Source organism: Prionailurus viverrinus, chromosome X, assembly GCF_022837055.1.
Source record: "Prionailurus viverrinus isolate Anna chromosome X, UM_Priviv_1.0, whole genome shotgun sequence".
NCBI lineage: Eukaryota > Metazoa > Chordata > Mammalia > Carnivora > Felidae > Prionailurus > Prionailurus viverrinus.
In genome coordinates this window covers 93,238,194-93,252,405 of record NC_062579.1, presented here as the reverse complement: position 1 = coordinate 93,252,405, position 14,212 = coordinate 93,238,194, and the positions used below count along the sequence as shown (strand labels likewise).

Genomic DNA, 14,212 nt, shown 5'->3' with positions numbered 1-14,212 from the left:
ACCAGTTATCCCATTTTAAGGGCTTAGGTTTTGCTTTCCATATGAAACTTCTAAATAATTATTCCTTCGTGTAGGTTTTTAAAGCACTGCCCATAACTTCCATAGGCCTCATTCTTTAGGTCTCTGACATACAGTGATGTATGTTGAGTCTACACTTCATTGAACATAAACCAACATGGGAAAAAGTAAAATGTTTTTCTTTTGGTTTCACAATCCATTCAATACCACTGAAATACAAGAAGCACTTGGATACTTTATGGTTCACCTGCTATTACTGACATTATTTAGCATCTGTAAAGCTGAAACTCAGGTATCTCCTTGTACCTTTTCCAACGTGTTTAGTCTTGCTACCAAGTCATTTCTCTTAGATAACAGACGTAGCAGTTAAAAAAATAACATTCACGGGGTGCCTGGGTGGCTCAGTCAGTTGAGCGTCCAACTCTTGATTATGGCTCAGGTCATGATCTCACAGGGTCATAAGATTGAGCCCCACATGGGGCTTGATGCATGCTTGGGACTGTCTCTCTCCCACTCTCCCTGCCCCTGCCTGGCTCATGTGTTTATGCTCTCTCTCTCTCTCTCATAAATAAACAAATGTTTACATGCATTGACTCATCAAACTATGACAATGCCATGAGGCAGTACTTCAAAATGAATGAATGAATGAATGGATAAATAAATAAATAAATAAATAAATAAATAAATAAATAACATTCACCTAAACATACCGGCTTTTGTGCACTTAATGCACTTGTCATCTACAAAGTGATGCTCTCTTCTTGTTGCTTTCATTTCCAACTTCCAAAGTATCATCTGTACAATTCAAGGGGCATTAACAATTGAAGGGGCTCTTTTCCAAAATTCTACATGTCTTTATTTTACAAGAATTGTGAGAGATCATGAAATTATACTTCAATTTGATCCTATACTTTCAGAATCTGTGGTTTCTGCTTGTGGTCTTTTCCTAAGTACACTATGTATGTTGTTTTCTTCTTTGCTTTTAGCTCTTTCCATGAGAAGTTATGAAATCATAATCAAACTCCACTGTTTTCATGTATATGTACATGCATACGAAATACAAGTATACAGATGATATATGTATATATATTATTTTATATATTCATATACACACATATTTTAAGATTTCTTAACTCATTATTTTTAAAGATAGATTTTTCTTTATTCATGACCTCAACAGTATTTCTTTAGATTATAGGAGCTTTGAGTACAAATACTTAGGAGAAAACAAGTTAAGATTGCATGATCCTGCAACTCATTAGTAGTAATATTGCAAAGTGAAACAGCTTGGAAAAGAGGCAGGAAGGGAAGGGGTGTGAGGGAAGGAAGGTAAAGAAAAGGAACTAAGATGATCAAGTGGAATTCTTTTAATTTTTGACAGCTATGAAGTTCTTGCAAGCACAACTCTCTGCAAATTATTTTCCAAACGTGTCCCAAACGGAACAAAAACAGAGAATCCCTTAAGAACCTGAAGAGGTGCAACATTAAAGGCTACGATTATCTAGTAGCAAGTTGTCGGCTGCCTCCTCTTACTGTTCTCAAGATTTAGTGGGATGAAAAGGTCTTCCCCGTGATTGTTTTCATTTCTTTTTCCTGAGCATCTGGGCGTGCACGGTTCAGAACCTTGAGGAAGTCAGAAGTTTTTGCCCATGCACGTGTATGAATATGGCTTTAGAGCACTTAATGCAGTTGTGCACAGAGTCCTGGAACTCTGTGTGGATCAGGTTGATGCTGTAGTCTCGAGCACTGGTATTGGTGTGGCGAGGGAACAGCATGAAGGTTAACAGAGCCAATGTTCTTGCCACCGCAGCACTGACATCTTCTGGCTCCAAAGGAGGTGCCCTGTGTCTAAAGAGGACCTGTGCAACCGTGTGGCTGGCTCTGCATCCTTTGAACTCCTGCATAGTCTAAGGCCTTACCACCCTGAATGCGCCCATCTTGTCTGAACTCCTGCATGAACACTTTTCCAATGACCAAATCATCGTTACCCTTAAACACTGAAGACTACTGTGACTGTCTTTTTTATACTCACCATCCCTATAATGGATTACTGCCCTGTTCTCTCCTTCCTTGCCCTCTTCTTGGAATTGGAAGTATTTCTCAAAGACCGAGGCAAAATAATTTCGTTTCAACATGCCAGCCTGATACACAATGGAATCCTTGGATTCTGGCAGATTTTCAAGGTTGTATAGCAAAGAGACATTGTATCTTGATTTGGGATTTACCAAGAAACTCCCATACACCCTCTTTAATAACTCATCAGCACCAAATATCTGAAGTTCCTTGTAGAATTTCACAGAAATACTGACCATCACTTTTGTTTTGTCTCCATTAGGAATTGAAATATGATAGAAGACTCCATTGAACGAAATCTACAAATGTTACTTCTACTGCTTCTGGTTTGTTATTGGTGGCTGGGTTCTTGAACTTGAGCGTGAGTATCTCCTCAATGATGTGGTTGTTCACCTCCAGCAGGATCAGGGTGCTGGCTACACCTCCCCCCCCCCCCCATTCCCTACAAGCCTGAACCTGCCTGCCAAGTCAACCCACCCCTGCCTCACCAACAAGTTCAGTCCCCTCAAGGCCCCAGCCCTGGCAGGTGTCTTCTGCTCTCACACCCACTTCTGCTTTGCTGCCCAGATGCGTGGCCCCGTGGTGCCATTTTCCTGCCATTCCCTAGTGTACGCACACATAGGGCTAACTCATTACTTTCTTGTCTTACATCATTGCTACGTGTCCAAGATACATTATTAAATGAAAGAAGCAGGCCACAAAGTAGCATAGATATACTTTGAAGGAGATTACAAAAAGTTACCCTAGCATTTTAATAGTTGTTTTTTTTATTGATGGTAAAATTGCTTGTGGTTACTAATTTATAATATTGTCTAAAACTTTATGAAAATTTATTAACATATATATTTGTTTATAAAATTTTCCTTTGCAATAACTAAACAAATTCTTGTTCTGACAGAGCTCACGTAACAATGTTTTTGTGGACCAAAATGATAAACAAGTAACTCCATTAAATGTCAGAATGCAAGTATTACACAAAAATTACAAAGATCTATCAACGTTCAAAACAGAGGATTACTGCTGGAAAGTTGTTTAACTAAACTTTACAAATCTATATATCATTCAAAGGAATCCTGTAGTAAATTTTTAAAGAAAAGAGAAAAAAATCATTTGTATGATGGGAACCCTTATCACATAGACTGTTAGGAAAAGTCGTGACTTTGAATATATTAATTGTCTTCCATTATGAAGATGGGAGAAATACCCACGCTTCTTTCAAAGGCCCATGTATACTCTTAATCCTCTGTCACAGTCACCCTACATCTCTTACAATATGAAGAACTGCCTGGTGTCTGCTCTGGTTTGATAGAGCTTAATTTTGTATGTAAAGACTGGCAAACGTGTTTATAGGCATTCTTGTTTGATCCCTGAGTCACGTGATCTGAAACTGCCCCAGCTGCTTCCTTACACGCAGTTTTAACCATAGTTCCTAACTCAACTCTATACCTTCTGCCCAAGTACCAGCTGTGAATCCTGACAGCAATCATGAACGATTCTAACTTAATTTCTGCTTAGCTGTAACCTCAATATGCTGTGACTATTGCCACCCACATTCCACCCACATTCCACCCACATTCCAATCCTGTCCTCTGCCCCATCTCTTTTACACACACATACACACAAACCCTGTTCATATAATCACATCTAAATCTGTTGCCCAAAGCCAGTTTTCGTTTCTGAAAGCCAACCCAAGAATATCTACTCAGAACCGGACTCCTGACTGTTTTCCAGACACCTTGGTCCCTTTACTCCACCATCAAAACTTGTAATAAGTAAACATAATTATTCTCCTGTCTCTTAAAAGCTCTAATGTTCTACCTTGGCTGGTAGAGTCTGGTCCGGGGATGATTTAAATACCGTTTATCTCTTACTAGGTATGTATACTCATTTAAAAAACATTTTAAGGATCTTTTGAACCTCAAAGCCATCAGCCTTGTCTCTAATCCATTATTTACAACACAATAGCCTTCCTACAGCTGTATTTGAAGCAAAGAGATCTTGGATGATCGGATATGTTTGCTTGGCTTTTGCTGAAAGTGAACATTGGAAGGCAGAAATAAATGTCAGTTCTTTATTCTGTCCTACAAGTTTCTCTGCCTTTGCCATCTATGTTTTAGAATATCTGTTTTTCTCTGTTTTATTTTTAATAAATAAGGATATTGGGAAATAATCCCAGAGAGTTATTCATGTCTTTTAAGAAGGAGATGAATTCATGGGCTACTTCTAGTGTACATACAATTAAGCTTAAAATGATGCTATAACTTCAGCATGTCTTATTTTCTCCTCTGGTCTCTAAACATGTCTATGCAGATAAGTCACCTTTGCTCTGAAAATTTTGGATCCAAAATCAAGGTATAGCAACTGGAGACTCAGAAGTTCAGAGCAAATTAAGATGTGGTTTTATTTAGTACATAAATATCATGAAAAATAAATATGCTTTACATTTCTTAGAGTAATTGAGATTGAATGCCTTGCTCACCTGTTAGCAGATATTAAAATCATACGTGTTTTTTAATGTTCCTAAATACTGAATCATATTTGTACCTCATATAAAGTTAGACTAATTTATATAAAGCTCAGCACATACTTTTTACACTTTCAAATTCTGTGGAAATGTGAATTTAATATACATTTGGGTCATAAATCTATTTTTTCAATACTAACAAGTCTATGAATTGGTATGAGGCCACTTCCATGTGACAATAAACAACAAAGTCTGGATGAAAATAATGCATTCCTAGAGTTAATAAAATGTATTACTGTTTGGTAAAGGGGAAGATAAAGACAATGGATGGATTATAAAGTAAGGTATAAAATAGGTGAGATCAGATAATTCAAAATAGATGAGATTAGATAATTCAAGAAAAACTTAACAATGACTCACTTTACCCTTTTAAACAAACATGCAAACATGACCTAGTATCCAAATTTTCACACTTGCCTTCTATTCAACTGAGACTTTTCCTTCTTGGGCTTGGAGTACTGACTACTCTTTCAGAAAGATCTTTCTTATATTGATTTCCCCTTCAACCCATGCTTTCCCACAAATTATCCTTCTTATATATAGGTGGTTCAATTTCTCTTTCATCTTTCCTGACTGTAGTAGGACAGTAGATAGAGTAGCAATAAAGGGCAGTTTTTATTGTTCCCATTTCATTGACAAGGAAACTGAGGCTCAAAGAGTATGTTATTCTAAATTAAAGAGCTGTTAAAAAAGAATATTCAAAATGCAACTTTGTCTGCCTATTCTTATTTTCCAATAAGATATCTTTTCCAGAAAGTGAACCATATTCTACAAAAAAGAATTTTCTAGAAAGCTATTGCTATAACAACTATCTTTGAACATCATGTTATCTGTCACTTTGTTTTTGTTTTTGTTTTGTTTTTGTTTTTGAGAGAGAGCATATGCGCACGAGCAGGGGAGGGGCAGAGGGAGAATCATTTTTTACATTATTATTATTTTTTTAAATATTTTGAGAGAGAGTGTGTGCTCACGCAAGTGGGACAGGGGTAGAGAGAGGGAGACAGAATTCCAAGCAGGCTCCACACTGTCAGTGCAGAGCCCAACATGGGCCTCAATCTCATGACCCTGAGGCTAGGGCCTGAGCCAAAATCAAGAGTCTGAGGCTTAACTGAGCCACCCAGGTGCCGCAGTCACTTTGGATATAGTATCAAAATAGCCCTTGGCCACACATTCTACATAGTAAGTTCCCTGATACTTAATCATTAATTAATTCAAAAATATGGAAATATATATGGGAAAAGAGTAATGAACAAAGCAAATATGAACCTAGTCTTCAGAAAGATTGAAGTCTTTTGGGAAAAAGCAAAAACTGTACTTATATTAGTGTTTACCACATGCTAAGAAGCATTAAAGTGAATTGTCATGATTTGCATACACCAAAAGAAATGAGAATTACTGGTAGGTAACATTGGTATTTGAATCATGACAACAGGATATTACACAAGGGAGCTTAAATAAAATGCAAATTATCTATTCATCCTTTTACTCTTCAGTTTTGATAAGGAACCAAGAGATGGAATACAAAAGCAAGCGGGGGAAAGGCAAGGAGAGGTATCTTCTTTCTTATATGTCATTGTTTATATATTATAAGCTAGGTTTTTGCCTTGTTGTTGGCTTTTTTTTTTTTTTTTTTTTTGCTTATTTTGATGTTCTTGCCTTGTAACCTATATCAGGTAATCAGTGTAATCATATTCTCCTGTATCAAGACCCTATCTTGGTACTCTGAACAGCATGTCAAAACAGTACCCAGGTTCAAAATGACTAATATTATGAGTTTTTCTAGAGACTGGAGTGTTCTTTCCCCAGTAGTGTCAATGCTTCCAGAGTCATTGATAGAAATAGACTGTGGTTATCTTTGCCCAGTATAACTGCAAGTAGCATTTAAATTCCTTTCTCCTTAACCATCTGCTTGACAAGCACACAATCAATTTCTTATTGACAAAGACCCAACACTAACCTGAGCGGGCTAACTCTTTCCTGATATCTCAGACAGGCTACCTCTTAGCCTACCATACCTGAGCAGACATTTCTGGTCTCTAGCTTCTAGCCCTTGGTGACATAGCTTTGTCACTATAATCTAAGCCCTAAGTCTAACAACAGAGGGCACACTGGTCCCAAGGATCACAGAGATATTAGAGATCAGGCAAAAATTCAACAAAACGTAGGGGTGCCTTGGTGGCTCAGTCGGTTAAGCATCCGACTTTGGCTCAGGTCATGACCTCACAGTTCGTGGGTTTGAGAACTGCACTAGGCTCTGTGCTGACAGCTCAGAGACTGGAGCCTGCTTCGGATTCTGTGTCTCCCTCTGTCTCTGCCCCTTCCCCACTCATGCTCTGTCTCTCTAATTTTTTTCCTCAAAAAATTCAATGAAAGTTAAAAAAAAAGGGATGAAAATGAAACCTGCTACCAGTGTATGGCAGATTAGATATATTGAAAGATCATCCTACTATAAAACAATTCTATTTTAGAAAGAAGATATATAGTTAAAATATCGTAAAGAACATAAAATAAAGGTGGATCTCCAAAAGCCCAACAATTACCCACATTTTGAAAAAGGTAAAATTCATAAAATAAATCTGAACTAGAAGTGATTAGATAGCAAGAAGGGAGAACAAGATTATTATGAGGGAAAAGCCAATGGAAGCACTGTTATTATAATACTAAGCTTTGATATATTAAAAGGTGGAGAAGCTGAAAATAAGATATATAGATTAATCCAGGAATCTCAAGAAAGAATAAAATAATTACCTCTATGTGAAATATGGTTGAAGTAGACACAAATCCTATTCAGAGAAAAATATTCAAAATTTAACAATTAAAAATTCCCAACAGATTTAAATCAAGTAAATAAGACTCCAAAATCAAAGATCCACAAAACCATAAGGAGGTCAACTACTATAATAGACAGTCAGGAGAAGCTGTAAATGACAGATTTAGATGCAGAATATGGAAGAAATACTTTTAAAAAATAAAGATTGGGGTCACAAGGATGAGAAAGCAACAAGTAATTATCCGGAAGGACTAGACATATCTGACAAAGAAATAAATGGGATTTTTAGAAACTTAGTTGAAATTATATAAAGATACATAAATATTTGTTATATATGTTTTAGACAAATATACATTTAGATATTTACAAATACATTTCAACATTTAATTTTTTAAAATATTGTATATCAGAAATATAATCATGTATATAATTTCAATAATTTATTATAATTATATGCATATAGAATTTGTTGTTTGTGTATAGAATTTATTATACAATCTCATCAGTTTTAAGAGTATATTAATTTCAAAATATTTGAGGAGTATCCAGATTTGTTTCGATTGTTGACTTCTAGTTTTATTCTGTTGTGTTCAGAGAACTTAATTATGTGATTGCAATTTTTTGCAGAGAAAGAAGGCTGTAAAAAAAATTCTCTCAACTTGTTTCACTGAAAAAGTTTAATTTCACCTTCATTTTTAAAAAAATACATTATTCTTGGCTGACATTTTTCTTTCCATATTTTGAAGATTTCAATCTATTGTCTCGTGCATTCCAGAGTATCTTATGAGAAGTCCGTTGAATTTTTATTTTTGTTACTGTGGATTTTGTTTCTTCTCCACATCTGAATTCCCCCAAATTTATTTTTATCTTTGTTATTGAGCAGTTTGACTAAAATTTCTGTGTTTGTTGGTTTTGTTGTTGTGGTGGTGGTAGTGGTATTTGTGTGTTTTTGTGTTTATCCTGTCTGCTATTCTGTGAGGCTTTTGGATTTGTGGTTGGTTGTCTTTCATTATTTTTGGAAACTTGTCATTTCAAATATTTATTCTCTCCCATTCTCATTGTCTTCTATGTCTGGGTTTCCAGTTACATGTAAGATTAATTCATTTGTTCTATAGTTCTTTGATAGTTTGTTCCTTTTTTTCCTCTTTCAGTCCCTTTTCTCTTTATGTTTGTGGATAAACAAATGATCTATTCTCAAAGTCTTTTATTTTTATCTCAGTTTTGTCCAGTAAGCTGTGGAGCTCCAAAAGAAAATCTTCACTGATACCACTTTTTTCTTATTGTAGGATTTGCATTGTTTCCATCTTTCTTTTGAAATTCCACATATCTTTATGCATGTTGTCCACATTTATGACTAGATTCTTTTACATAAAATGACAATTGTTTACTTTTTTTTAGCTTTCTTGAGGTGTAATCTACATACAAAACTGTAAAAAACTAAGGTTTCCAATGTGATATCTTGAGATATGTATACTTTGTGAAAACCTTACGACAATCAAGCTAATTAACATATCCATCACCTCACATAGTAGTTATTTTAATTCCCTATTTGATAGCTCCAATTTCTGGTTCATCTGAGTCTATTTCTAATTACTGCTATAGTTCATAACAATGAATAGATTTTCCTGAATTTTTATGTAAATGAATACCAGAATTACTATCTAGAAGAAGAGCATAGACTGAATTACGTAGTATTTATTACCACAAATGGTTAACTTCTTTTATTTTTATTTTTATTTTACTTTATTATTCTTTTTTACACTTCTGTTGTCTAGTCACTATTTGGGTGATTTGATTAAATGTAGCCAGTAGCAGAGTGGAGTTTGTTATATTGCTACATTCTGTGTAACACAATCTTATATTTTATTTCCCATAGTGATCAGCTGTTAATCTGTAGTGTGAGGCTGGGTTTCTAACGTGTAATATTTAACATTCCTGCTCAGATTTAGCAGCTCCTTCCCACTTTTTCCACAAAAGAGATCTTCCTTTGCACTCTTGCCCATTCCCAGAGGCTGCACACTTTTGCTTGTTACTTGGTGTTAGGCTTATTGAGTTGACAAAAGAGATTACCAGTATTTCTTGTCAAGTCTCATATTTTAGGCAAGACCTGCACACTTGGCTCATGTGGATAAGTTTTATCATTCCTTGTCATTCCTATCCCTCTCATGCTGTGTCAGCAAATTCTGTCTTGCATCTTGAGATGGTCTTTTATAGGAGAGGTTTCTATGCCCCTTACCCTTGGCAGATGACTTTTGCTGTTGCCCCTCGTCCAGAAGCAGAAGGGATTTTCCTGTACCCTTCCCCCTAAATGAGGGTTTTTCCCTGAACCCTGTGCCAAAATGGTTATGTTTCTACCCTTCATTCTGAAAGAACTGGATCTTTGCCTGAGTATTCGGGGTGAGATAGTTTGTTCCTCCTTCCCCAGTGGCCAAAGGCAATTTCTTTGTATAAGAGAAGGAGGATTCAAAGAAGAGTATGGGACTTTGTACTGTTCTGACAGTGGAGCCACTACCCCTGCAACAATTACTCTCAATCTTCTCTTCTGTCCCACCCCCAAACTTACTGGTATGTAATAAGTGGAGACCATGTAAAAGACTAAGTAAATGCATATTACCTCTGTGGGGGCAAGGGGGAGGGCTCTATATTGTTCTATACTGATATGTTAGCCCACATTCAACCATTTGGAATTTGTAAAAACTTTTAATTGTTTCACGTTAAGTACTTCCATGGCAGCTTCCTCTTCCTCCTACAAAATAGTTTATGTTTCTTATCTCTCCTCAGAGAACCTCGTCATTTTTTGGAAATAAAATTTCTCATTTGCCTGTGAGCTTAGCTCTCTGGTGGTTTCAAGAAGAGTTATGATTTTGCAGATTATTTGGCAGTTTTTCATTATGAAAATACAGATAAAATACTCTTGCAACAATCTATATCCCTAGCAAAAACAGAGACAGTAGTTCGCAATTGATTCTATAATGTAAAAATTATAACACTGTATTGTGTAGCTTAAAACATGTAAATGAAATGTATATGACAACAACCACACAAATGAGAGGGTATAATTACAATATTGCAAGTCTTTTATATTTTACCATAAAGAGAAACAATATTAACTTTATGTATACTATAAGTTAAGAGTGCATATTTTAATTTTAAAGGCAGCAATATAAAAATTAAGGCAAAGATGTGTGTCTCAATGTTCACCAGAGGAATTAAAATAAAATACTGAAAAATATTTTAAAAGCCAAAGTAAAAGACAAGAAATACAAATGACATATAGGAAAAATATTTTTAAATGTAACAAAACAGTAACTATAATCCAACCATATAGATAATTAGATTAAGTGACCAAAGTTTAAATATTCCATTTCAAAGGTAAATATTGTCTGGTTGGATAACAAACAAAAAGTGATATATGTTGCATACATGAAATTCACGTTAAAAATAAGAAATGAGAAAAAAAAGAAAAATTGAAAGCATTCCATTGATTTGAAAGTCAAAACTCAGAAAGTTGAACAGTTTACACTATTATCAGATAAAGAAAATTTCAAAAGAGGAGCTTTTCCGCAGATAGAACTATTTCCCAATGATAAAAACTATCACTTCACAAGGAAACAAAAAATAATCACAATTTTCAGTGTGCCCAATAACACATAGAGAAAGAAACTGACAAAAAGAAAATTAGATAAAAATCCATTATCATAACTCAAAATTATAGCACTTTCTCTCAGTCATTGTTAGTAACACTAGTATTCACTTAGCTTTCATTTCTTAAATATTAGCCCCATATTACATGATACAAATTACTTTTCAAGTGAACATGACATATTCATCATAGACCATATGCTGGACCACAAAACAAGTCTCAATCAATTTTAAATTTTATAATCTTACGGGCTATGTTCTCTGACTCAAGGAAATTAAACTAGAAACCAGTACCAAAAAAGATATATAGAATTTCCATAATTATTTGGAAATTAAACAACATACTTTTAAATAACCCATGAGTGAAGCTAAAGCAGTGTATAGACAGAAAGCTATGCTTTAAATGCTTACATTAGAAAAGACCAATTACCCCAAATCAGTGATATAAGCTTCTACCTTATAAAACTATAAGAAGAACAAATGAAATTCAAAATAAAAGAAAGAACATAGAAAAAAAATAAGGGCAGAAATCAATGACATAGAAAATACACACAAAAAAGGGACAATCAATTAAGGCAAAGTTAGTTCTAAAAGGTCAATAAAATTGATGCACTTTTAGAAAAGCAGATAAGAATAGCATGATGGAGACAAAAATTTCCAGTATCAAGAAAAAAAAGAGACTATTTCTGCAAATCATGTAGACTTTAAATTATGAAGGAATATTATTAATAATTTTATGCCAATAAATTCAAACATTTAGATAAAGTGGACAAAATATTTGAAAGGCAACAATTACCAAGCTTACTCAAGTGGAAATAAAAAATTAAATAACCCTTTACATATTAAAATAATTAAATCAATTAATCTCCAAAAAAAGGAAACAACAGACCCAGATTGTTTCATGTGAATTGTAGCTAACATGTTATAATTCCAAACTACAAAATTACTTAAGAAAATGGAGGTTGGGGGAGTTAAGATGGTGGAGAAGTAGAGGGACCCTGGTCTTTCCTCATCCCTCAAACACAGCTGTATTGAGGTCATATCACTTGGAACACTGAGGAAATTGATCTGAGGACTGGCAGAAGGATCTGTACAGTTGGAGGGAGACTGCTTGGCAGGTGCAAGGTTTATGGAAGTGAATTAGGGGAGAGAAAAACAGAGGTGCCATTGGGGGGAGGGAACCCTTTCCATGGAGAGACAAAGGGAGAGAAAGAGAGAGGGCTTGAGAAAGTGTGGCATCGAGTTAGCACAAGAGGAAAACGTCTCTGGAACATGGACTCGTGAGTGAGAAGTACTGAGTGTCCCAATTCTTTTTCGTGAACAGCATCTGGAACTCAAACTCTGAGGTTTTGGAAGAGTGTGACTTCCCCCAGAGTGAAGCTGTGGCCCATGCTCCTAGAAAGGAGGGAGCTGGCCTCGTTGTGCATATTGTGGTGTAGAGATCTCAGAGGTATATTGGGAGAGAACAATCCCCTTCCTAGAATACTTCTGGAAGAGGGTTTATTGCCTCCCCAAGGACAAAAGACCCTGCAAAAGATCCAGCCAAAGGCTTTTAATCATCAGGGTAGAGAGGCTCTACTCCAGAGGTGGAGAGTGGGTCACCATGGTGCTGGGTCCTTTAAGATATTGGGTTTTGAATCCCAGCCGTGCATCAAAGAACAAATGCAGGAGAGCTGTGTTGCAGGACAAGTTGACTGCCCTTGCTATTCTGTGAGGGCTGCCTGAACAGTGGTGTTGTGTGAGATCCCCAGTCCAGGGATGAGAGAATGGGGAGGTGCTATTTTCCCCTCAACACCATGACCATAGGACATCAGAGAGCAACACAGAGGACCCCAGTGGAGGGGGAACCTGCTTACACCAAACCCTGCCCGCCCCCATGCCTGGCAATTGCTTATTTACTGGGGCAAGACTGACTCTGAGCCAACACAACAGGCCTCTCCTCCATAAGGTCAGCACAGCTAGCACTCCCCATGCACCAAGTGCACTGAAAATTGAGTGCCTCAAAATGACACCTGTAGTTATTTTTTCTGTTTTTTCTTTCCCTTTCTTCTTCTTTTTTCCTTTTGGAATCAGAATCATAGTTTCTTGCTGGTTTCATTGTTCTTTCATTTCCTTTTTCTCTCTCTCTCTCTCTCCCTCTCTTTTTGATCAGCTTTCTTACTTTTTTTCTTTTTCTCTTTGTCTTTTTTCTTTTTCTTTGGAATCAGTCTTATATATTTTTTTGATTCTCTGCTTGTTCTTTTCGGTTTCCTTTCCTTTTTGCTTTTTTGGGTATCAGGCTCCTTCCTCCACTTTTTTCAGGGTTAATTCAACAAACAAATCAAAGCACACCTAGTTAAAGGTCCAAACACTCCACCACTGCAAGCAAAGAGAAGCTCTACAGAGGACTGACCAGTGAGAACAGCCAAAATGCAACATCAGAGTGCACACAGCATACACCAGAAAAACTTCCTGAAGTGCCAGGCCTTGCACAGTGTATTATCCCTTTTTAATACAGCACTACTTTCAGGAGCAAGAAACATAACAAGCTTTAAAAACACACAAAAGACAAAAAGTTAGCCAAAATGACAAGATGGAGGAATTCTCCCCAAAAGAAAGGTCGAAAAGAAATGAAAGCCAGGCACTTGACCAAAACAGATATAAGCAATATATCTCAATAAGAATTTAGAATAACTGTCATAAAACCACTAGCTGGGCTTGAAAAAAAAACACAGAAGAAACTAGAGAAATCCTTGTTGCAGAAATCAAAGACATAAGAACTACTCAGAATGAAATAAAAATGCTATAACTGAGATGCAAAACAAACTAGATAGAGTGACAAAAAGAATTTAAGAAGCAGAAGAGAGGATAAGTGAAATAGAAGATAAAATTATGGGAAAAAATGAAGTTGAAAAAAAGAGGCAAAGGAAATTAGATCATGAGGGGAGACTTAGAGACCTAAGTGAATACATTAAAGGAAACAACATCCACATAATAGAATGATGTTCTCTTCCCAGAAGAAGAGTGGGAAAGGGGGGGGGGGGGGCAAAAGATTTATTTGAACAAATTATAGCTGAGAATTTCCCTAATCTGGGGAAGGAAGCAGGCATTAAAGTCCAAGAGGCACAGAGAACTTGCCCCAAAATCAATTTAAAAAGGTCAACACCATGACACATCACAGTAAAACTTACAAAATACAAAGATAA

At 36.0% G+C, this 14,212-nt stretch overlaps 1 pseudogene; it reads right to left on the bottom strand.

Annotated features, from left to right (window-relative positions):
• Nucleotides 1-1,563: 1,563 nt before the first annotated feature.
• LOC125157055 (actin-related protein 2/3 complex subunit 2-like) lies at nucleotides 1,564-2,691 on the bottom strand (annotated as a pseudogene).
• Nucleotides 2,692-14,212: the final 11,521 nt, after the last annotated feature.